The sequence below is a fragment of the Thalassophryne amazonica genome, chromosome 6, assembly GCF_902500255.1.
Source record: "Thalassophryne amazonica chromosome 6, fThaAma1.1, whole genome shotgun sequence".
NCBI classification, from domain to species: Eukaryota; Metazoa; Chordata; class Actinopteri; order Batrachoidiformes; family Batrachoididae; genus Thalassophryne; species Thalassophryne amazonica.
Genome location: NC_047108.1, coordinates 84873740 through 84897437, shown reverse-complemented (window position 1 = coordinate 84897437; position 23698 = coordinate 84873740). Strand labels below are relative to the sequence as shown.

The window sequence follows — 23698 nt, the reverse complement described above, 5'->3', positions numbered from 1 at the left end:
TAAGGGATTCACAACATGAAATTGCCAATACCATCAAAATCTGTGCTATTTGCAAACAATTTAGAATTTTTCCCATGAAGGGGGGCAAATTCAAGCAATCAGACACCATGATCTACATCTGGTAGCAATGTCAGATTACTTGGGGGCTTCCATGAGCGAAAGAGATGCTGGGGAGGCCACTGTGACTACCAGTTCGAGTAAAGAAAGGCGGCTTGAAGTCAGCAGACTGCTCGCTTCAACAAAATAAACCAAGATCAAATCAAATCAAATCAAATCAAATCAAATTTTATTTATATAGCGCCAAATAACAACAAACAGTCGCCCCAAGGTGCTTTATATTGTAAGGTAAAAGCCATACAATAATTACAGAAAAACCCCAACGGTCAAAACGACCCCCTATGAGCAAGCACTTGGCGACAGTGGGAAGGAAAACTCCCTTTTAACAGGAAGAAACCTCCAGCAGAACCAGGGAGGGGCAGTCTTCTGCTGGGACTGGTTGGGGCTGAGGGGAGAGAATCAGGAAAAAGACATGCTTTGGAAGACAGGAGAGATCAATCACCAATGATTAAAAGCAGAGTGGTGCATACAGAGAAAAAGAGGTGAATCATGGGAAACCCCCCAGCAGTCTAAGTCTATAGCAGCATAACTAAGGGATGGTTCAGGGTCACCTGATCCAGCCCTAGCTATAAGCTTTTTAAAAAGGAAAGTTTTAAGCTTAATCTTAAAAGTAGAGAGGGTGTCTGTCTCCCTAATCCGAATTGGGAGCTGGTTCCACAGGAGAGGAGCCTGAAAGCTGAAGGCTCTGCCTCCCATTCTACTCTTACAAACCCTAGGAACTACAAGTAAGCCTGCAGTCTGAGAGCGAAGCGCTCTATTGGGGTGATATGGTACTATGAGGTCCCTAAGATAAGATGGGACCTGATTATTCAAAACCTTATAAGTAAGAAGAAGAATTTTAAATTCTATTCTGGAATTAACAGGGAGCCAATGAAGAGAAGCCAGTATGGGTGAAATATGCTCTCCTTCAAGTCCCTGTCAGTACTCTGGCTGAATTAACTGAAGACTTTTCAGGGAACTTTTAGGACAAACTGATAATAATGAATTACAATAGTCCAGCCTGGAAGAAATAAATGCATGAATTAGCTTTTCAGCATCACTCTGAGACAAGACCTTTCTAATTTTAGAGATATTGCGCAAATGCAAAAAAGCAGTCCTACATATTTGTTTAATATGCGCATTGACTGACATATCCTGATCAAAAATGACTCCTAGATTTCTCACAGTATTACTGGAGGTCAGGGTAATGCCATCCAGAGTAAGGATCTGGTTAGACACCATGTTTCTAAGATTTGTGGGGCCAAGTACAATAACTTCAGTTTTATCTGAATTTAAAAGCAGGAAATTAGAGGTCATCCATGTCTTTATGTCTGAAAGACATTCCTGCAGTTTAACTAATTGGTGTGTGTCCTCTGGCTTCATGGATAGATAAAGCTGGGTATCATCTGCGTAACAATGAAAATTTAAGCAATGCTTTCTAATAATACTGCATAAGGGAAGCATGTATAAAGTGAATAAAATTGGTCCTAGCACAGAACCTTGTGGAACTCCATAATTAACTTTAGTCCGTGAAGAAGACTCCCCATTTACATGAACAAATTGTAATCTATTAGATAAATATGATTCAAACCACTGCAGCGCAGTGCCTTTAATACCTATGGCATGCTCTAATCTCTGTAATAAAATTTTATGGTCAACAGTATCAAAAGCTGCACTGAGGTCAAACAGGACGAGCACAGAGATGAGTCCACTGTCTGAGGTCATAAGAAGATCATTTGTAACCTTCACTAATGCTGTTTCTATACTATGATGAATTCTGAAACCTGACTGAAACTCTTCAAATAGACCATTCCTCTGCAGATGATCAGTTAGCTGTTTTAAAACTACCCTTTCAAGTATTTTTGAGAGAAAAGGAAGGTTGGAGATTGGCCTAATAATTAGCTAAGATAGCTGGGTCAAGTGATGGCTTTTTAAGTAATGGTTTAATTACTGCCACCTTAAAAGCCTGTTGTACATAGCCAACTAATAAAGATAGATTGATCATATTTAAGATTGAAGCATTAATTAACAGTAGGGCTTCCTTGAGCAGCTTGGTAGGAATGGGGTCTAATAGACATGTTGATGGTTTGGAGGAAGTAACTAATGAAAATAACTCAGACAGAACAATCGGAGAGAAAGAGTCTAACCAAATACCAGCATTACTGAAAGCAGTTGAACATAAAGATATGTCTTTGGGATGGTTATGAATAATTTTTCTCTAATAGTTAAACTTTTATTTGCAAAAAAGTCATGAAGTCATTACTAGTTAAAGTTAAAGGAATACTCGGCTCAATAGAGCTCTGACTCTTTGTGAGCCTGGCTACAGTGCTGAAAAGAAACCTGGGGTTGTTCTTATTTTCTTCAATTAGTGATGCGTAGTAAGATGTCCTAGCTTTACGGAGGGCTTTTTTATAGAGCAACAAACTCTTTTTCCAGGCTAAATGAAGATCTTCTAAATTAGTGAGATGCCATTTCCTCTCCAACTTACGGGTTATCTGTTTTAAGCTGCGAGTTTGTGGGTTATACCACGGAGTCAGGCACTTCTGATTTAAGGCTCTCTTTTTCAGAGGAGCTACAGCATGCAAAGTTGTGCTCAATGAGGATGTAAAGCTATTGACGAGATAATCTATCTCACTCACAGAGTTTAGGTAGCTACTCTGCACTGTGTTGGTATATGGCATTGAAGAACATAACAAAGAAGGAATCATATCCTTAAACCAAGTTACAGCACTTTCAGAAAGACTTCTAGTGTAATGAAACTTATTCCCCACTGCTGGATAGTCCATTAAAGTAAATGTAAATGTTATTAAGAAATGATCAGACAAAAAGGGGTTTTCAGGGAATACTGTTAAGTCTTCAATTTCTATGCCATATGTCAGAACAAGATCTAAAGTGTGGCTAAGGTGGTAGGTGGGGTCATTTACATTTTGAGCGAAGCCAACTGAGTCTAATAATAGATTAAATGCAGTGTTGAGGCTGTCATTCTCAGCATCTATGTGGATGTTAAAATCACCCACTATTAATTATCTTATCTGAGCTAAGCACTAAGACAGACAAAAGGTCTGAAAAATCACAAAGAAACTCACAGTAACGACCAGGTGGATGATAGATAATAACAAATAAAACTGGTTTTTGAGACTTCCAATTTGGATGGACAAGACTAAGAGTCAAGCTTTCAAATGAATTAAAGCTCTGTCTGGGTCTTTGATTAATTAATATGCTGGAGTGGAAGATTGCTGCTAATCCTCCTCCTCGACCCGTGTTTCGAGCATTCTGACAGTTAGTGTGACTCGGGGGTGTTGACTCATTTAAACTAGCAAATTCATCCTGCTGTAACCAGGTTTCTGTAAGGCAGAATAAATCAATATGTTGATCAATTATTATATCATTTACTAACAGGGACTTAGACGAGAGAGACCTAATGTTTAATAAACCACATTTAACTGTTTTAGTCTGTGGTGCAGTTGAAGGTGCTATATTATTTTTTCTTTTTTAATTTTTATGCTTAAATAGATTTTTGCTGGTTATTGGTGGTCTGGGAGCAGGCATCGTCTCTACAGGGATGGGGTATTGGGGGGATGGCAGGGGGAGAGAAGCTGCAGAGAGGTGTGTAAGACTACAACTCTGCTTCCTGGTCCCAACCCTGGATAGTCACGATTTGGAGGGTTTAATAAAATTGGCCAGATTTCTAGAGATGAGAGCTGCTCCATCCAAAGTGGGATAGATGCCGTCTCTCCTAACAAGACCAGGTTTTCCCCAGAAACTTTGCCAATTATCTATGAAGCCCACCTCATTTTTTGGACACCACTCAGACAGACAGCAATTCAAGGAGAACATGCGGCTAAACATGTCACTCCCAGTCCGATTGGGGAGGGGCCCAGAGAAAACTACAGAGTCCGACATTGTTTTTGCAAAGTTACACACCGATTCAATATTAATTTTAGTGACCTCCGATTGGCGTAACCGGGTGTCATTACTGCCGACGTGAATTACAATCTTACCAAATTTACGCTTAGCCTTAGCCAGCAGTTTCAAATTTCCTTCAATGTCGCCTGCTCTGGCCCCCGGAAGACATTTGACTGTGTTTGCTGGTGTCGCTAACTTCACATTTCTCAAAACAGAGTCACCAATAACCAGAGTTTGATCCTCGGCGGGTGTGTCGCCGAGTGGGGAAAAACGGTTAGAGATGTGAACGGGTTGGTGGTGTACAGGGGGCTTCTGTTTAGAACTATGCTTCTTCCTCACAGTCACCCAGCCGGCCTGCTTTCCCGGCTGCTCGAGATCTGCTGGGGGACAGCTAACGGCGGCTAAGCTACCTTGGTCCGCACCAACTACAGGGGCCTGGCTAGCTGTAGGATTTTCCAAGGTGCGGAGCCGAGTCTCCAATTCGCCCAGCCTGGCCTCCAAAGCTACGAACAAGCAACACTTATTACAAGTACCGTTACTGCTAAAGGAGGCCGAGGAATAACTAAACATTTCACACCCAGCGCAGAAAAGTGCGGGAGAAACAGGAGAAGCCGCCATGCTAAACCGGCTAAGAGCTAATAGCTGTGCTAAGCTAGCGGATTCCTAAAAACACACAAAGTGAAGAATGTGAAAATAATTTAGAGGTGATTCAGCAGAGAGGGTGCTTTAGTTAAGGCACGTGAAGATTACACTGTGAAATAAATCGTTATCTAGTTATCTAGATCAATCTAACTACGCAGATTAAACAGCTAACAGATACAGCAAAACACAGCTGTGCTCCGGAACAGGAAGTGATACAATACCGCAGTGAGAGCCAACCACCAGTAGAGTGCAGTCTGCAAGATGGTGGCAACCACTTTGAAACAGCTTATTTTTGTATAAATTTAATGTTTTTCATATTTTGTAATAGCTAGCAAGAAATAAACAGTTTTAAATATAAATATGCTGTTTTTGAAACCAGATAACACCTCTGAAGTGATTTACAAGGCATCTTACGAATGTTAGCATGCACGCCCCAGGAATGCACATCATGTAAGTGGGTCAGGTGACATAACACGCATGCGCACACATATTTCCTCCAGCATTTTGTCTGCACAATGATGTTTGAAGGAAAATAAAATATCCATTTTGGATTCCTCCCCAGGTAAATATGTTGTCTTTGTTGAAATCACCTGTAATTTTGCAACATTTTACAAAAATAAACCTACATTATAATGCTTCAGTACAAATTTAATTTTGTCATTTTTGTGAAGCTTTAATTTAGATATCGATATTCTCTCTACCAAATAGTTGAGTTGACTAATAAAGAGTTAAATACCGTACAGATACAGATCACTTAGCTATATAATTTTTTTTTCTCATGATATGTTTCATAAACGCTATATCATAAAAAACATGGTGAAGTTTGTTTGTCCAAAGCAAGTAAGTGTCTGCTGGTGCATATTAACTGGCTGGAACCACTATCATTTGTAGTTTCACATTCAAAGGTGTGAAACAATAAAATGTGTATTTTGTTCCACACATTGTTGGAAAATGATGGTTTTACTTGAGTAACACAGGATGTAGTTTAAATGTTTAAAAATATTAACTCCATTGTAACCAAACTAAACATGACTACTTCAGCACTTATTAATGCTTTGAAAATAAAAATGCAATAATTGATCATACATCATAATGAAAGCTAAACCTTTGTATGTTCCTGCTTTACAATCACTGAATGTGAAAACAGGTAACTAAGTACAACTCAGTATGCTATTTGCAAATATGCAAGTTCATCATTTTTGTTACATTCAGCCACCCCTCGAATGGACTGCAGGTGTTCTTATTACCCAAAATACTGTGTAAGTTTTATCAAGGGCAGAAAATCTCTAATTAACCATGTAAACTGGATCACCTGAGTTGCATTAGCTCATAAATCATAAGTAAATCTCTGTGGTGTAGCCAGGAATGTATTCTGAGGCAAACCTGCTGTTCACTACATGTCAATATCATAATGTGTCAAGCATAAATTATTTTTCATTCTGTTTTTATTTTGGCATTTTATTTTGTAAAACTATTCTCTCATTTACTTATTTGAGAATTTTGAGAAAGTGAATAACTTTTTTGAAGCAAATGCACCCTTTGTTGTGTCAAGCATTTCAAAATGCTGGACTATATTTGAAAGGAACTGTTTCATTTAATTATGTCAAAAAATTTATCATTTTCTGAAATAATGTTTCATTTATTGTTTTATGTATTTCAAAAGGGAACAAAAAAAATCACAACCAAGAAAATGTTGTTGAGCATACCATGCAATGAAGCATTCACGTGTTGTTTTGTCCCATTCTTCGTACAAACACTTCTTGGTATGCAACAGGGTCGTTGTTGCATTTTTCATTTCAAAATTCCCCACATATTCTTTATTGGAGACAGGTCAGGACTGCAGATAGGCCATTCCAGTACCTGTACTCAATTCTTCGGCAGCAGAATGTGATTTTGCATTGTCTTCTTGAAAAATGCATGGACATCCCTGGAAAAGATGTCTTGAACCCAGCTTATGTTGGGTTCAAGCCCACATGTTGCATCATTTTACTTTCCTCCATTAAAGAATACTGCCTTCAAAGAAGTGGAAATGATCTTTTTCCAGAACACTGACACAACCCGGCTTTTGGACCTGTTGCTGATTGCAGTCTGGATGGTGCTTTTGGTCGTTCATCCAGAGCACAAGGGAAGACAACAGTTTCTTCCAAAAAAAAAAAAAAAAAAAAAAAAAAAATCTGGAATACTGATTTGTTTGAGCACAGTACAAATTTCCACTGTGTGATGGTCCAACCCAGAGGTCTCTGAGCCCAGATAAATCAAATCGCTCCTGGACAAGGTTAAAGGCCCCTTCACACATGACATGACTGAAGCCGACTGGCACACAAAGAAGAAATCGCATGCCACTCATAAAAAATTGGAGCTGCCTTGAACAGTTGTTGCCACAACCATTCACACACAGCACATACACTCTACATTCACGTGCCACTTGCGCCAGTAGCCCATTTGAACGGTGGTCAAAATGAGGCCGCATTGTCAGCTGATTGTGCTCGCAGCATTCACACGGCATGCCATACGCAGGTCGGACATATCGTGCCAGAGCACAATATGCAACACGAAATCATCGCCCATGTCACACCATGGCCAAATGGCGCAATTGAGGCAGCCTTCATACCAGTGGCCAAAAGACGGCAAGTACCTGGCCTGTGCCGTGCGGCCAGAGTCTAGCTGCCACCCACGAACATCCAACACCATTCACGGGGCACTTAGAAAAGGCGGGGCTATTCGCGCAGCTGGCACGAGAGTAGAGGGCAGGCAACCACATTCGAGCTGGCTGTGCAAATGACCCCACAATGTCTAAGTTCCCCACAAGTGTGCTTTTACCAAGCAACACATATGTCATGCAAGTATGTCCCCCGCAATACATGTGGAGTGCGAGTGTGTGGCGCCTCCCCCCACCATGAACCAACACTGTCAGGTGTGGCTGAGGTCGCTGGAGTATGATTGCTACCCAGCGCAGTGCGCATCTGAATGGTTGTAATGTCCAGCTGGAACAGCTGACCATTGTGTACTCACAACTTAGCTGGAGAACATATGTCATGCCATGAAGAACATGAACCACACTCCACGCAATGCACATGTGTGGGTGGGCTCTCATGCTCTCATGACATGCTGATAATTACGTATGGACAAGATCACATGTAGACCAGCCAGCCACATCTGAGCACACACAGCACGGTGTGAACTTCGGCCAGGCCAATGAACCTGCCACCACATAAATTGTAGTCCACCTGACAGACAGAAAGAGCAGAAAATATATAAAACATGTGGAAAGGCATGAACTCATTCATGTGTGATTGCTTTGCATATAGCGCTGTGGACACACGGCACATCTCAGCTGATCGCAAGCCAGCAAGTCATTGTCAGCTGGAAATGACAGCGGCTCAGTGCACACGATATGTTACATTAAAAACACAGAGAACATAGCCAGGACAAATAAATAAATACTACAATAATTACATACATAATTACATAACAAATACATAAAATCAATAATAACAGAACAAAGGAAGAGAGAGTGACACTTTGTTCTGTGAGCTGATCGCAAAGGTTTTTTGTTTTGGTTTTTCATCTGGTTCCTGCTTTTTTCGCCCAACTTTGTGTTATGTGTGAAGGGGCCTTAACGTAAGGCTTCTTTATTTGCACAGTAAAGTTTTAAAAGGCATTTGTGAATGTAACTTCGTATTGTAGTGCTTGATGAAGGTTTCTGAAACAAATCCCTTGCCCGTGTGTTTGTATCAGTGATTGAATGATGATTCACAATGAAGGGCCATGTGATCAGAAGTCAAAATCTGGAAATTCTTCCAGATTCTTTGATTTGCACTGTAGAGAGAGAGAAAATTTATGGAAATACCTTCCAGTCTCTCTTTGGGTATCATTGTTTTTAAACATTTCAATAATTTTCTCATGCATTTGTTGAAAAACTGGAGATTCTCTGAACATCGGTGCTCCTCAAAGACTCATAATTCACCAAATAATTATTCAAGTCACCTGTTGACATCAACTGTTTGAAATAATAATCATGTAATTTTTGTTTTCCTAATTACCTAATATGAAGTCTGCAATGAAAAAAAAAGTCAAAATTATGTAAGAATCAGTTTTTTTTACTGCCGTCACAGGTTTTCTGATTTGGGGTTGAAATTTACAAAGCCTTTGGCTAGTTTACTGTTTTGAGCATTTTCAAGTGATCGAGAGCACCGTGCATGTAGAGTGTAAACCTGCACCAACGCTAGTTTCCAATTCCACAAATTTTTACCTTGGAAAAAATTTCAAGGTCAAAGTCATGTTAGAAGTGGCTTTTCATAAGCTAAAATATAATACAAAACATAAATCAAAAGGGCTTTTTAATGTTAATATCAAATATCTACTAAATCCACAATACGGATCAGATGCCAATCAAACTTAGTCTATTCATTGAGAGTGCCCGTTTGCATCTCATTGTCACATAAGAGTGATTGGAGCACTTTTGATTGAGGCATAATGCAAAATGTAGACCAAATGGGCTTTTCAATAATAATTTCAAATGTCCACAAAATCCACAATCCAGATCAGATTCAGAGGGCGCCCTGCCTGAAGTGCGGGCTTCAGACACGAGAGGGCGCATCCGCCCCAGGAGCAACCGGGAGTGGCAGCTGTCACTCATCATCAACGCCAGCTGTCACTCATCAACCACCACCACCATATAAGCCGGGCAGCTTCTCCACCTCACTGCCGAGATATCGACTACCCTGTAGGTAATATTCTCAGCCGTGTTTGGTGCCCAACGCACGTGATTCTCTTCTGAACTGTTTGCAGGTGTCCTGATTCTCGCTACTTGAAGCTGGAGGCTGGGTTCGCGGATGGGGGAGGAGTGATGCCTTTCACTCCTCACTCCGAACTCTGATAAGTAGTGACTCAGACTCTGCATAACTGTGTTCTTGTTTCGGAGGTGGAGGTGTTTTTCCCACCAGAAAAAAGGAGAGACTCGTATTGCTGACTGTTTACTGGGTGTGTTTTCTCACACTCACCCTTAACTGTTTTTCTGCCTCCTGGCAGCAGTACCAGATCTGACAGCTGGAGACGGTGGCCACCTGGGGACTCAGGACTTGGCGACTCCGGCGTACTTCAGATCCGTTGGCAGTGGAAATCGTGTGGGACCCGACTCTTCTCTGGACAGACGTCTTCTATCCTCAAGCCTGCCCACACGTCACCTCTGTATATTGACTGATATCAAATAATGTGATTGTATTTCGTTGTGCACATTCACAACATTAAATTGTTACCTTTTGGCTCATCTATTGACCGTTCATTTACGCCCACCATTGTGGGTCCGTGTCACTACACTTTCCCAACAGGATATCTCGGCCAGCGTCATGGATTCCGAGGGGCGTCAACCATCTGTTGAACAACCAATGGAAGAGCAGGGTGCACAGGCGCCAGCGGGAGGCGTGGTAGATGAGTTGCAGCAAATCCTCACCGCCTTCACTGCTCGGTCGGATCTAATGACCGAGCAGAACGTCATTCTCAATCGCAGGATGGAGGCTCTCACCGCACAGGTGGAAGCGCGCACACAGGGCGCTGCTGCAGCTCCTCCTCCTGCTGTCCTGGTGCCAAATATAGATGTTCCAATGGTCATTCAACGACCCCCCCCCCCCCCCCCCCACCATCCCCAGAAGCATACATAAGTCCCCCGGAATCGTACGGAGGCTGTGTGGAGACGTGCGCAGACTTCTTGATGCAGTGTTCGCTCGTCTTTGCACAGCGTCCCGTGATGTACACGTCAGACTCCAGTCGGGTGGCTTATGTAATTAATTTGCTTCGAGGTGAGGCACGCGCCTGGGCTACGGCACTATGGAAGCAGAATTCACGGCTCCTAGCAACATATACTGGGTTTGTGAGGGAGTTCAGAACAGTCTTTGATCACCCAAATAGAGGCGAGACCGCTTCAACAGTGTTGCTGTCTATGAGACGTAGGAGCACAGCTGAGTATGCAGTCGACTTCCGCATTGCGGCTGCGAGGTCCGGCTGTAATACGACTGCGCTCCGCGCCGCCTTCATAAACGGACTGTCGTCGGTCCTGAAGGAGCACCTGGTGGCTAAGCATGAGCCGCGGGATTTGGAAGGGCTTATTGATCTAGTTATACGATTAGACAATCAGTTAGAAGAACGCCGTCGGGAGAGAGACGAAGGACGTGGCCGGGCACGCGCCATCCCTCTCCCTTCCGGGTCTGAAAAGGTTCCGCCCTCCCCACGCTCCACAGCCTCAGCGCTCTGTGTGGCAACAGCTCTCCCTGCTGATGATGCTATGGACACGAGCAGGGCAAAATTAAGAGCTTCTAACAGACAGAGGAGACTGGCCCGTGGGGAGTGCTTTATCTGCGGCTCAAGCGAGCATCAGCAGAGAGACTGCCCCAAGCGGTTAAACACCAATGCCGCCCTTAGAAACTGGGCTAAGGGTGGGCCAAGAAATTCACGTGGGACACACACGTATTTCTGCACATCTCCCAGTTAAGATCCTGAGTGGGGATCTAACCCTTCAAGCCCCAGCACTGGTGGACACGGGGTCAGAAGGGAATCTGCTGGACAGCAGATGGACAAGGGAAGTAGGGCTCCCTCTAGTGGCGCTCCCTTCACCATTGAAGGTGCAGGCGCTAGATGGCACCCTTCTCCCTTTAATCACACACAAGACACTACCTGTAACTCTGGTAGTGTCTGGGAATCATCGGGAGGAGATTGAATTTTATGTGACGCCTTCTACCTCCCGCATAATCTTGGGCTTCCCGTGGATGATAAAACACAATCCCCGGATTGATTGGCCGTCTGGGGTTGTGGCTCAGTGGAGCGAAACCTGCCACCGGGAGTGTTTGGGATCCTCGGTTCCCCCCGGTTTGACTGCTAACGAGGAGGTTAAAGTTCCCCCCAATCTGACGACGGTGCCTGAGGAGTACCATGATCTTGCTGACGTCTTCAGCAAAGATCTGGCACTCACTCCCGCACCGTCCGTATGATTGCGCCATTGATTTGATCCCGGGCGTTGAGTACCCGTCCAGCAGGCTGTACAACCTCTCACGTCCAGAGCGCGAATCAATGGAAACCTACATCCGGGACTCATTAGCTGCCGGGTTGATCCGAAACGCCACCTCCCCGATGGGTGCTGGTTTCTTTTTTGTGGGTAAGAAAGACGGCGGACTCCGTCCATGCACTGACTACAGAGGGCTGAACGAGATCATGGTTCACAATCGATACCCGTTGCCGCTGCTGGATTCAGTGTTCACGCCCCTGCATGGAGCCAAGATTTTCACCAAACTGGATCTTAGGAATGCTTATCACCTGGTTCGGATCCGGAAGGGAGATGAATGGAAGACGGCATTTAACACCCCGTTAGGTCACTTTGAGTACCTGGTCATGCCGTTCGGCCTCACTAACGCCCCGCGACGTTCCAAGCCTTGGTAAATGATGTCTTGCGGGACTTCCTGCACCGATTCGTCTTCGTATACCTGGACGATATCCTCATCTTTTCCCCGGATCCTGAGACTCATGTTAAGCATGTATGTCAGGTCCTGCAGCGGTTGTTGGAGAACCGGCTGTTTGTGAAGGGCGAGAAGTGCGAGTTCCACCGCACTTCTTTGTCCTTCCTGGGGTTCATAATCTCCTCCAACTCCGTCGCCCCTGATCCGGCCAAGGTTGCGGCAGTGAGAGATTGGCCCCAACCAACAAGCTGTAGGAAGCTGCAACAGGTCCTCGGCTTTGCAAATTTCTACAGGAGGTTTATTAAGGGCTACAGTCAGGTTGTTGGCCCCCTGACAGCCCTGACCTCCTCTAAGGTCCCCTTCACCTGGTCGGATCGGTGCGAAGCCGCGTTTAGGGAGTTGAAGCGCCGGTTCTCGACTGCGCCAGTTCTGGTGCAGCCCGATCCAAACCGCCAGTTTATTGTTGAAGTGGACACCTCTGACTCAGGGATAGGAGCCGTGCTGTCCCAGAGCAGGGAGTGCGATAAGGTTCTCCACCCCTGTGCCTATTTCTCCCGCAGGTTGACCCCGGCTGAGCGAAACTATGACGTGGGCAATCGTGAGCTCCTTGCGGTGAAAGAGGCTCTTGAGGAGTGGAGACATCTGTTGGAGGGAGCTGTGGTGCCATTTATGGTTTTCACGGATCATCGGAACCTGGAGTACATCCGGACCGCCAATCGTCTGAACCCCAGGCAAGCCCACTGGTCATTGTTCTTTGGGCGTTTTGACTTCCAGATCACCTACCGCCCCTGGACCAAGAACCAACGATCCGACGACTTGTCCCGGGTTCACGAAGAGGAAGTCAAACCCGAGCTGTCAGATCCAACGGAAACCATCATCCTCGAGTCCACTGTCGTGGCCACCCTCACCTGGGACGTGGAGAAGACCGTCCGGGAGGCCCTGACACGGAACCCAGACCCGGGAACTGGCCCGCAAAACAAACTGTACATCCCACCAGAGGCCAGGGCTGCTGTTCTGGACTTCTGTCATGGTTCCAAGCTCTCCTGTTACCCAGGGGTGCGAAGAACCATGGCAGTGGTCCGGCAGCGCTTCTGGTGGGCGTCTATGGAAGCCGACGTCTGGGAATATGTCCAGGCCTGTACCACCTGCGCCAGGGGCAAGGCAGACCACAGGAAGACACAAGCACTCCTCCAGCCGTTACCTGTGCCACATCGCCCCTGGTCCCACATCAGCCTGGACTTCGTCACGGGTCTCCCACCATCCCAGGGCAATACTACCATCCTCACGATAGTGGACCGGTTCTCCAAGGCGGCCCACTTCGTGGCCCTCCTGAAGCTCCCAACGGCCCAGGAGACAGCAGACCTCCTGGTCCACCATGTCGTGCGTCTGCATGGGATACCTACTGACATTGTCTCGGATCGTGGTCCTCAGTTCTGCTCTCAAGTCTGGAGGAGTTTCTGCAGGGAACTGGGGGCCACCGTGAGCCTCTCGTCCGGGTATCATCCACAGACCAATGGACAGGCAGAGCGGGCGAATCAAGAACTGGAACAGGCCCTCCGCTGTGTGACCTCCGCGCACCCGGTGGCTTGGAGTGACCATCTGGCCTGGATCAAGTACGCCCATAACAGTCAAGTGTCTTCAGCCACCGGCCAATCCCCGTTTGAAGTATGTTTGGGGTACCAGCCTCCATTGTTTCCTGTGGTGGAGGGAGAGGTCGGTGTGCCCTCGGTCCAGGCCCATCTTCGCAGATGTCGTCAGGTGTGGTGCACTGTCCGTTCTGCCCTGCTGAAGGCCTGGACGAGGGCCCAGGCCCATGCAGACCGCCAGCGATCCCCGGCCCCTGCATATCAGCCTGGGCAGGAGGTGTGGCTTTCCACTAAGGACATTCCCTTACAGGTGGACTCCCCCAAATTGAAAGACCGTTACATCGGACCATTCAAGATCCTCAAGGTCCTCAGTCCTGCCGCAGTGAAGCTTCAACTCCCAGCTTCACTGCGGATCCACCCGGTCTTCTACGTGTCACGCCTCAAGCCACACCACACTTCACCCCTCTGCATCCCCGGACTGGTGCCGCCTCCTGCCCGGATCATTGACAGGGAGCCTGCATGGATGGTACGCAGACTCCTGGACGTCCGTCGGAAAGGCCGGGGGTTCCAGTATCTGGTGGACTGGGAGGGTTATGGTCCCGAAGAACGCTCCTGGGTGAAGAGGAGCTTCATCTTGGATCCGCCCCTCCTGGCCGACTTCTACACCTGTCATCCCGACAAACCTGGCGCCCGTTGAGGGGGGGGGTCCTGTTGTGTGGGCCACTGAAGAGGAGGTACTGCTGGCCACCACCAGAGGGCGCCCTGCCTGAAGTGCGGGCTTCAGGCACGAGAGGATGCATCAGCCCCAGGAGCAACCGGGAGTGGCAGCTGTCATTCATCATCAACACCAGCTGTCACTCATCAACCACCACCATCATATAAGCCGGGCAGCTTCTCTACCTCACTGCCGAGATATTGACTACCCTGTAGGTAATACTCTCAGCCGTGTTTGGTGCCCAACGCACGTGATTCTCTTCTGAACTGTTTGCAGGTGTCCTGATTCTCGCTACTTGAAGCTGGAGGCTGGGTTCAAGGATGGTGGAGGAGTGACTCCTTTCACTCCTCACTCCGAACTCTGATAAGTAGTGACTCAGACTCTGCATAACTGTGTTCTTGTTTCAGAGGTGGAGGTGTTTTTCCCACCAGAAAAAAGGAGAGACTTGTATTGCTGACTGTTTACTGGCTGTGTTTTCTCACACTCACCCTTAACTGTTTTTCTGCCTCCTGCCAGCAGTACCAGATCTGACAGCTGGAGACGGTGGCCACCTGGGGACTCAGGACTTGGCGACTCCGGCGTACTTCAGATCCGTTGGCAGTGGAAATCGTGTGGGACCCGACTCTTCTCTGGACAGACGTCTTCTATCCTCGAGCCTGCCCACATGTCACCTCTGTATATTGACTGATATCAAATTCTGTGATTGTCTGTATTTCGTTGTGCACATTCACAACAATAAATTGTTACCTTTTGGCTCATCTATTGACCGTTCATTTACGCCCCCTGTTGTGGGTCCGTGTCACTACACTTTCCCAACATTTTCAATGTTAAATTTAAATGGCCACAAAATCTGTAATCTGGATCAGATCCAGATCAACCTTTGTCAGGTGATAGTGAGTGCCAGTCTGCACCTCACTTTCAAATATGAGAGTGATTGGGGCATGTTTGATTAAGATATAAAATATACATTAAATGGGGTTTTCAATGTTAAATTCAAATGGCCACAAAATCTGTAATCTGGATGAGATCCGGATCAAACTTTGCCGATCAATAAAGGATACCATCCTACATAACACTGTCAAATGTGAAAGAAATTTTGGTCCATTGGATAAGGCATTGGGCTTGAGACCAGAAGATCCTCGGTTCAAAGCCCATCCTGACTGGAAAATCACTAAGGGCCCTTGGGCAAGGTCTTTAATCCCCTATTGCTCCCAGTGTATAGTGAGCGCCTTGTATGACAGCACCCTCACACTGGGGTGAATATGAGGCATTACTTGTAAAGCGCTTTGCAGATGGAAAAGCGCGATATAAATGCAGTCCATTTACAAAGTCCAGCACATCTCATCAGGAGCTCTAATATGCTCACCCTGTTTAGAAAGTGCAGTGATTTTTGTGTGGAATCAAAGTGGCTCCCGGTCACCACCTGCAGGAACATACATCATTCCTGTTCAACCACCACACAGTCAAATCTAAGGCCTGCAATCTAACGCCATCCATTTCTGTTAGTGATCACGAGCAGATGGACACCTGGGAGACAGGAATGAGGACACAGCGGCTCCATGATGGGATTGCGCCAACTCGCAAAGTGAGACTTATGACTTTGACCCACAACTCAAACAGGCTCGAAAGCTCAGCGCCGACAAATGGGCTGAGAGCGAGAGCTTAAAGTGGAGATGACACAAAAATTTCCAAAATAAGCTAAGAGAAAATCAGCAACACACTCAACAAATTCATAGGATGGAACACTACTACATGTGATGAGTAAAACCACTTCATCGCTGCTTAAATTGAGTGTACTGAGGCAAATTGGGAGCACAGCAAAGTAATGGAAAAGCAACAGCTGTACTGCATTCCATTTAAAAAGACTTTCCAAATATACAAAAAGAAAAAGTAAAGCAAAGCGTAGCATCGACTGAGAGCATTTGATGGCAGATCTGTCGGCGGCGTCCTTGTAATACCGCGCAGTCAAAAGGTGTTGTAGTTTGTTGAATCACATCCTGTCTTTGCCTGGCCTCAGGTGGAAAGCTGCTTGAACGTTCGTCTCTCTCTGGAGCATTTTGCTGCAGGAAACTGTTTAAGATGCTGATGTCTTTTTGCTTTGTCCCAGCCTCTGAGCTTCTTGATAGGATTTCTCCACTCAGACTTTATTCCTGAGGAATTGCCTCCTCCTTTGCAGTACAAACATGCACATTTTCAGCCAGTGCTTTTAATTACCACTTTGCCCTCCATGTAACAAAGGTGGCTGAAAGAAAATGCAGAATGGAATTAAAGCCTTTGAAATTACAGATGCTGGCCACATAATCCACCACAGTTTCAAATCTGTCACCTTTGTGTTTTTATCTCCAGCAGCTAATGGGCCAAAAATTAAGTTTAATGTGGCAATGCCACAGTAGTTTCATTCTACACAGCATAAATTAATTCAGTGGAAATATTCTGAGCTTTTTTTTTCACAATTGCATAATCAGGTACAAGCTGCAAAGTTTAGTTTTTCCACTTTGGTCATGACTGAGTGATTAACTTCCAGAGTGGTATCAGTGCAATAAAATCTTTCAACAACACGCTGATGATGAATTGACAGTAGGAAGGGGTATGATATCAACGGCTATCAATCACTTTTTAATTATTTTCTCAGAACAAATGTTATTAATAATGTGACAGACTGATGGAACTTCCCGGTATCTCATTAAGACACTTTATCATTTAATTGTCCACTCTGTTCAACATTAACTTTGTATTGGACTATTTTAAGGATAACAAAGCTTAAGTGTTAGAAATCTACAAATTTGTGAACAACAAATGTACTGAAAATGTTCTATGTGCAAAGTATGATGGCAAGAAAAACACTGTTACGATCATTTCAGAGACAGAAGCAGTGAAAACATGGTGATAAACTGGAAAGTTCTAAAATAAAATGTTATGTATATGAATTCAGCATACTTTCTCTGTTCTAAAATACAAAATGTCAATAATAATTTTAGCTGATGCATTATTTGCAATGTTGGAATTTTAAATGTGGTTTTTATATATGTGACTTTTATATACTTGCATTTGTTTTCTATCTCTTCATTTGAAGGCAAAATAAAGTATTAACAATAAATAAAAATAAACAAACTTTGATATTGCGAATTTATGGGTAAGCTCAAGAGGCAGATAGACTGGTTTCCTATCCAGGATGTACCTCGTCTGTCATCCCCGTGAGCTTTAATTGAAATAAGTGGGTTCAGAAAATTAATGAATGAACAAGGAGCACAAACAGTGCCCAAACTTCCATCCAGTACATGGGTATGGGCCCCTTCACACATAACACGAAAGACACAGAAAATCTGCAAACCAAACACGAAATGGGGAACCACGAACCATCGTGCACGAACACAGTGCGAGCAGCACATTGCACCACTGATGTGGAGAAAAATCAAATAAAAACCAGCTGTATAATTAGTGGATATCACTCGATTGATACAGTATAAATAATAAATAAAAGCTGACGCAATGCAGAACCCTGTGGTGAAATAACCCTGGTTAAATAAAAAATAAATACCACTCATGGGAGTCGAACCTGCAATTTACAAAAGATTTAATTAACAGATGGAAACTTTACCACTGCACTACAATCACACGTCAGGCTGGACATTAAGATCACCTACTGCATGATCTGATGGTCTATTTCGCATGGAGCAGCCTGCTGACATGCGCTGTGTGCGGCCGCTGCAGCCCGGCTGTGTGCGCTCAGGCATGGCTGTCCGGCCCCCATGTGATCATGTCTGTAAATACATGTCATGCAAGTGTGCTCTCCCTCCGCAGGCCACATGTATTGAAAGCCCATATGAAAAGTTCTAGGCATGTGTGATCATTTATGTTAAAGGTATGAGCGTTTTTGTATGGCTGGTCTAAAGCTACCACAGGCTGCCATGCCGTCTGCTATAACAGCGATGTGTGACATCACATGGGCACAGAGGTTCAACACTCCGCCAGTGTCGCCCTTCAGTATAGAAGAGGCAAAGGTGTTAGAGGTCTCAAATTCATTCCAGAAAGGGCCCAGAGGGTGCAGGATTTCTTTCCAACCACCCACTCCACCAGGTGATTTCACTGATTAGTATCACTTTGAGCAGGGGGAATCAGTTAATCAGCGAAATCACCTGGTGGAGTGGGTGGTTGGAAAGAAAACCTGCACCCTCTCTGCCCTTTCTGTAATGAATTTGAGACCTCTGGTTAGACAGAAAGATTTTTTAACTTTTATCGAAATACATACAACCCCAATTCCATTGAAGTTGGGACGTTGTGTAAAATGTAAATAAAAACAGAATACAATGATTTGAAAATCCTTTTCAACCTATATTCAATTAAATATCTTGTCTTTGTGGTGTATTCAATTGAATATAGGTTGAAGAGGATTTGCAAATCATTGTATTCTGTTTTATGTACATTTTATACAACGTCCCAACTTCATTGGAATTGGGGTTGTAGACTAAATGCTGTTTTTCTGGCGCGCACATCATCCAGTGCATGCATGGTGTCTCGCAACTTTTCCGCTCCACCCACAAAACTGAGTACCAGTAATTTTAACTTTTTTTTTCTTTGTGCATCATGAGATAATGTCATTGTACAGCCAGGATCACCTGGTGTCTGTGGTAAATGAGACGTTAAGGCGCTGTGATGTTTTCAACTCGTAGCGCAAAGACAGAGACAGTGGGGATCGGGGAAAGAGAAGGCTTGGCTGACTGATGTAACAGGAGGCGCAACTGTAGCGCAAAGTGCCAGAGGGACTTTTCTTCATCCACAACAAGGATTTAATTGTTTTCAGACATCGTTTTCTGCAGCACGTGTTGATAAATCCACTACAACTAACAGGTAAGACTTTATATTTGTTGTGTGTGTGAATTTATGCCGCATGAGGACTGTAGCTTTCAGCAACTTAATAGACAGAATCAATTGACATATTTTGATTTATGAGAAAGCCTGTAAAAATCCCAACCCAGTCTCACGGCAAGTCATGATTCAGCAGCACGAAATATACATTAATCTATTGGTTCGTGATATTGTGACAAAAAGTGCCTCATTTTCGTCACAGCAGCACAAATTCATTCTAATTCATTCTGTGATGGCTGCACGAAATTAAAAGTGAAGCGGGGGTCGGGTGGTTGTGGTTAGGGTGGGGGGAAGAAGTAGGATTAGGCTATGGTTTAAATTAATTTATACACATCAATCATTAGTTTTTCCACAGTCTATCTTCCCAGCTGTATTTTATCAGTGAGTTTACGTTTCCTTTCATGTCGGCGACAAACATATTATTGTTGTAAATTACATTGATCATTCAATAAATCTATCGATCTTGAGAATACAGATGTTTCTGTTCTTGATATTCTACTTAGAAATGATATTTTCATGAATACCTTTAATAAACCCATGTGTGTACCATTAAAGCCTGCAATAGTTTATCATTAACAAATTGTGTCAGTCTATTTAAAGTTCCTTCATCTAAAGACCTTCATACACCCAAGCAATTTTGAACTATGGTGTATCACATGCAGTTGACATAGTATATTATACATAGCAACCTACGTCAATGTTTGATCCAAGACTTTGCCTTAGTTATATTAATGTTTATTTCACCACTATAATTCAGTTTGTAGAGTAGAGAGACAATTTGAAATGAAATGTACCATAGTTCTCACTTTGATTGTTTTTTATCTGTAATCTAAATGAGATCTTTTTTTATTAGATTATTTTTATGTTTCCAAATATCTACAGACAAGCTGCTCTCCAAATAAATAAATATATTAAAAACATAAACGTCCATCACTACCACCACCAATATATAAATAAATAAATAAATAATTAAAAATAACAGACCTGACTAGGGCACACTAAGATGATATGATGGGGAAAACTACCTGCTTTGACAACAATAAATAAACACTTGTTATATATAAAGTTGAATTCAGGCGAAGACAGAATGATTAATGATGTCCCACTTTAGTATTACAATTACCCAAAAGCTGATGTCTAGCACTTGCCACTTGCACTATAGATCAAAGTAAGGATTGCTAAGGGTAATCGTCTTCCTTGCTCTTAAATGTATCTGGACAGACGGAGATCGATGGGAGGAAAACAGTGTTTTATTGATTTAGCACCACCAAATGCTACGGCCTCCCTGAATACAATTCTGTGGCTGAAGTATAAAGAAGAAGGTTCTACAAAAAGAAATTTAAAAAATATGTGAAATTGTCCTGAAGATGGTAGTAATCTTCCTGACCTTAAATGACAGGGTGATTAAGAGGACAGATGATTAAGCAAGGTCATGTAAAGTTTAGATATGTTCCCAATAGGTGACAAAGCCTCATGAAATTAATAGTACAGACTTGGCTTTTCTGTGCATTATCAAGTGCAGCAACCACCCAGCACTATAAACAGATCAAATGTCATTAGTTGTGTTCTAGATGTTGCCATCTTGGTTATGCCTGAATCCGCTGAATCACCGGTTAACTCCTATACGGGTAAAGATATAGAACGTGAGCAAGACTGGCATGACAAGATAGAAGAAGCACAAACACTCTCACTTAGCTCTAAGTTACCAAGCTAACTAAGGCTAACAAATGAAATAACCTGGGTTCAGGTGTTTTATTAACGCATAGTTTTGGGGGACTGGGCAGTTGTTCGTATATCTGGTGGTTTTGATACAGGTATTGACATCTACAATTGACATGTTGCCTCTATAATCATAAATATAGCTAACATCAACAAACTATCAATGCCTGCTAATTTGTGCTAGTAGGGCTAACATACAAATGAAATTTTACTCAGTTGAAAATACTGGAACAGTGACTTATTAGATGTCCCATTAGTACTATTAACCTCACAGTAAGCTGCATTATCATAGATATTAGTAATAAAATAGTGCTCAGAAACTACATATATACTGTCTAGTCCAATGCAGCTAGTTGCCACTATTGCACATTAGCTGGCACCCAAAGCAACCACATCCATATTTATTCTTATCTTTATGGCTTGAAATAGATTAAATATGGAATGATATAAAAATTCACCCCACCCCGTACAGCTGTCAATGCTGTGTACATGTTTATTTCTGGTGTAACATTGGGTATTTAAGGGGAGTGACTCTCTTTTTGAAAATCTGCCTCAAATGGTCATTTAAGGAACTTCAGGTTTTTGGCACTTCTGCAATGATGTCATACAAACTGATGTCAATTCTCACAACTGGAAGTTGCACACTTGTCCAACCATGGACCATGCATTAAATACTGTACAGCAAATAACAGACAGCGGTAGTGTTGCGTTTTCTTGTGTGGTAGTCTAGCACCACTAATTACAGCTCTACGAGGTCTGTCCAAAAAGTAACGGACCTTTTTATTTTTTTCAAAAACTATATGGATTTGAATCACGTGTGATTGCATCAGCTAAGCTTGAACCTTCGTGCGCATGTGTGAGTTTTTTCACGCCTGTCGGTTGCATCATTCGCCTTTCGGCAGGCTTTGAGTGAGCACTGGTCCACTCCCTCGTCGGATTTTTATTGTCAGTGAAATGGCTGAGAGACTGCCGCTTTGCTCCATGAAATTTTTTTCAGAAACTGTTAGAGACAGCCAGTTGGAAACCATTCGAAAGATTCAAATGGATTTCGGTGAAGATTCTGTGGGCGTCACATGGATTAAGGAGTGTTAAAACCTTTTTAAAGACGGCCCACAGCGGCGGAGGGCACGCGGCGCACATTCCACTGTTACAGGAGATTTTGTAATGAAAGACGTGCGGAGGATTTCGCGCGTCAGCACGGAGCCGCTCATTGCGCACAACAAAAAAAACACCTCCGTGTTGGAAACCATTCAGAAGATTCAGACAGCTTTCGATGGCTTTTCAGTTGAGTGAGTATCCGAGAAATTGTGTAACAGCTGGACATGCCACAACATGTCCTGTGAGACTTCCAACACGGAGGTGTTTTTTTTTTGTTGTGCGCCATGAGCGGCTCCGTGCCGACGCGCGAAATCCTCCGCACGTCTTTCATTACAAAATCTCCTGTAACAATGGAATGTGCCACAAAAGTGCAATGTCCAGCTCTCTTGCCATTTCTGTGGCAGTCACACGATGTCCCGGATCAACACAGCGTTCAGTTTGGAAATGATGTGGTCGTTCCAGCCTGTCGATGGCCACTCGGTGCACCGCGCGCCCTCCGCCGCTGTGGGCCGTCTTTAAAAAGGTTTTAACACTCCTTAATCCGTGTGACGCCAACAGAATCTTCACTGAAATCCATCTGAATCTTTTGAATGGTTTCCAACTGGCTGTCTCTAACAGTTTCTGAAAAAAATTTCATGGAGCAAAGCGGCAGTCTCTCAGCCATTTCCCTGACAATAAAAATCCGACGAGGGGGGTGGACCAGTGCTCACTCAAAGCCTGCCCACAGGCGAATGATGCAACCGACAGGCGTGAAAAAACTCATGCATGCGCACAAAGGTTCAAGCTTGGGATGCAATCACACGTGATTCAAATCCATATAGTTTTTGAAAAAAATAAAAAGGTCCGTTACTTTTTCGACAAACCTCGTACATCAGTCAGTAGTATATCATGTTGCATTTTGTTGTGTAGCCACCTACCAAAACCACAGACAACTCACAGGCAATAGTGTGTCTGTTGGTAGTATTCAACAGACGGTCATTATTGTATTTAGTTCCTTGTTTAGCAAACAAATCCAGTGCACTCAGTAGTATATAAGTGCCAGCCATTGTTACATTTTCATGTACAGCCACTTGTCAGCACTATGGACAGCTCTCACATACAATCAGTTGTATATAACAGAGCCATTATGATGCATTTTCACATATAGCCACATGCCAGCACCATGGAGACTGCTAATGCATTCTACAGTATATAACAGACAACCATGGCATTGCATTGTCTTTTGTGGTGGCCAACAGCATCACAGAGAGCTCGAATGCAGTCACTGGTATGATGGAAATTATATTGCATTTTCATATGCAGTGACCTACCAGCACCACAGGCACCGCTAATGCAGTCATTGCTGTATAATAAAGCATATTTCCACTATGCATGCTTGCAGGTGCACACTGAAAATGCTGCCTATTATATCCAGCTGCAGCCTTTCCTTACTAATGTGTACATAGGTGAGTTTGCAGAATAGCTGACAGGATTATCCGTAGATACAGCTCACTGTGCTCTTACGATCTTTGCTACCTTTTTTGTCGCATGTTCTGCACAAAGAGAAATGTTATTTGAAGAAAAATAGGCAGCATATGGCACAACATGAGTCTGAGCTCGAGTAATGGCAACCATCTATCCCTGCC

General features: G+C 43.9%; 1 protein-coding gene and 1 long non-coding RNA gene across 6 annotated transcripts in view; one reads left to right on the top strand and one right to left on the bottom strand.

Annotated features, from left to right (window-relative positions):
- Positions 1–23698, bottom strand: part of LOC117512537 (metabotropic glutamate receptor 7-like) — a 343778-nt gene that overhangs the window by 196848 nt on the left and 123232 nt on the right. The gene's annotated exons all lie outside the window — the stretch shown is intronic.
- LOC117512539 lies at positions 4985–23628 on the top strand. The gene is made up of 3 exons (XR_004561322.1): positions 4985–5098; positions 6419–6422; positions 23618–23628. It is a non-coding gene; the product is annotated as an uncharacterized LOC117512539 (long non-coding RNA).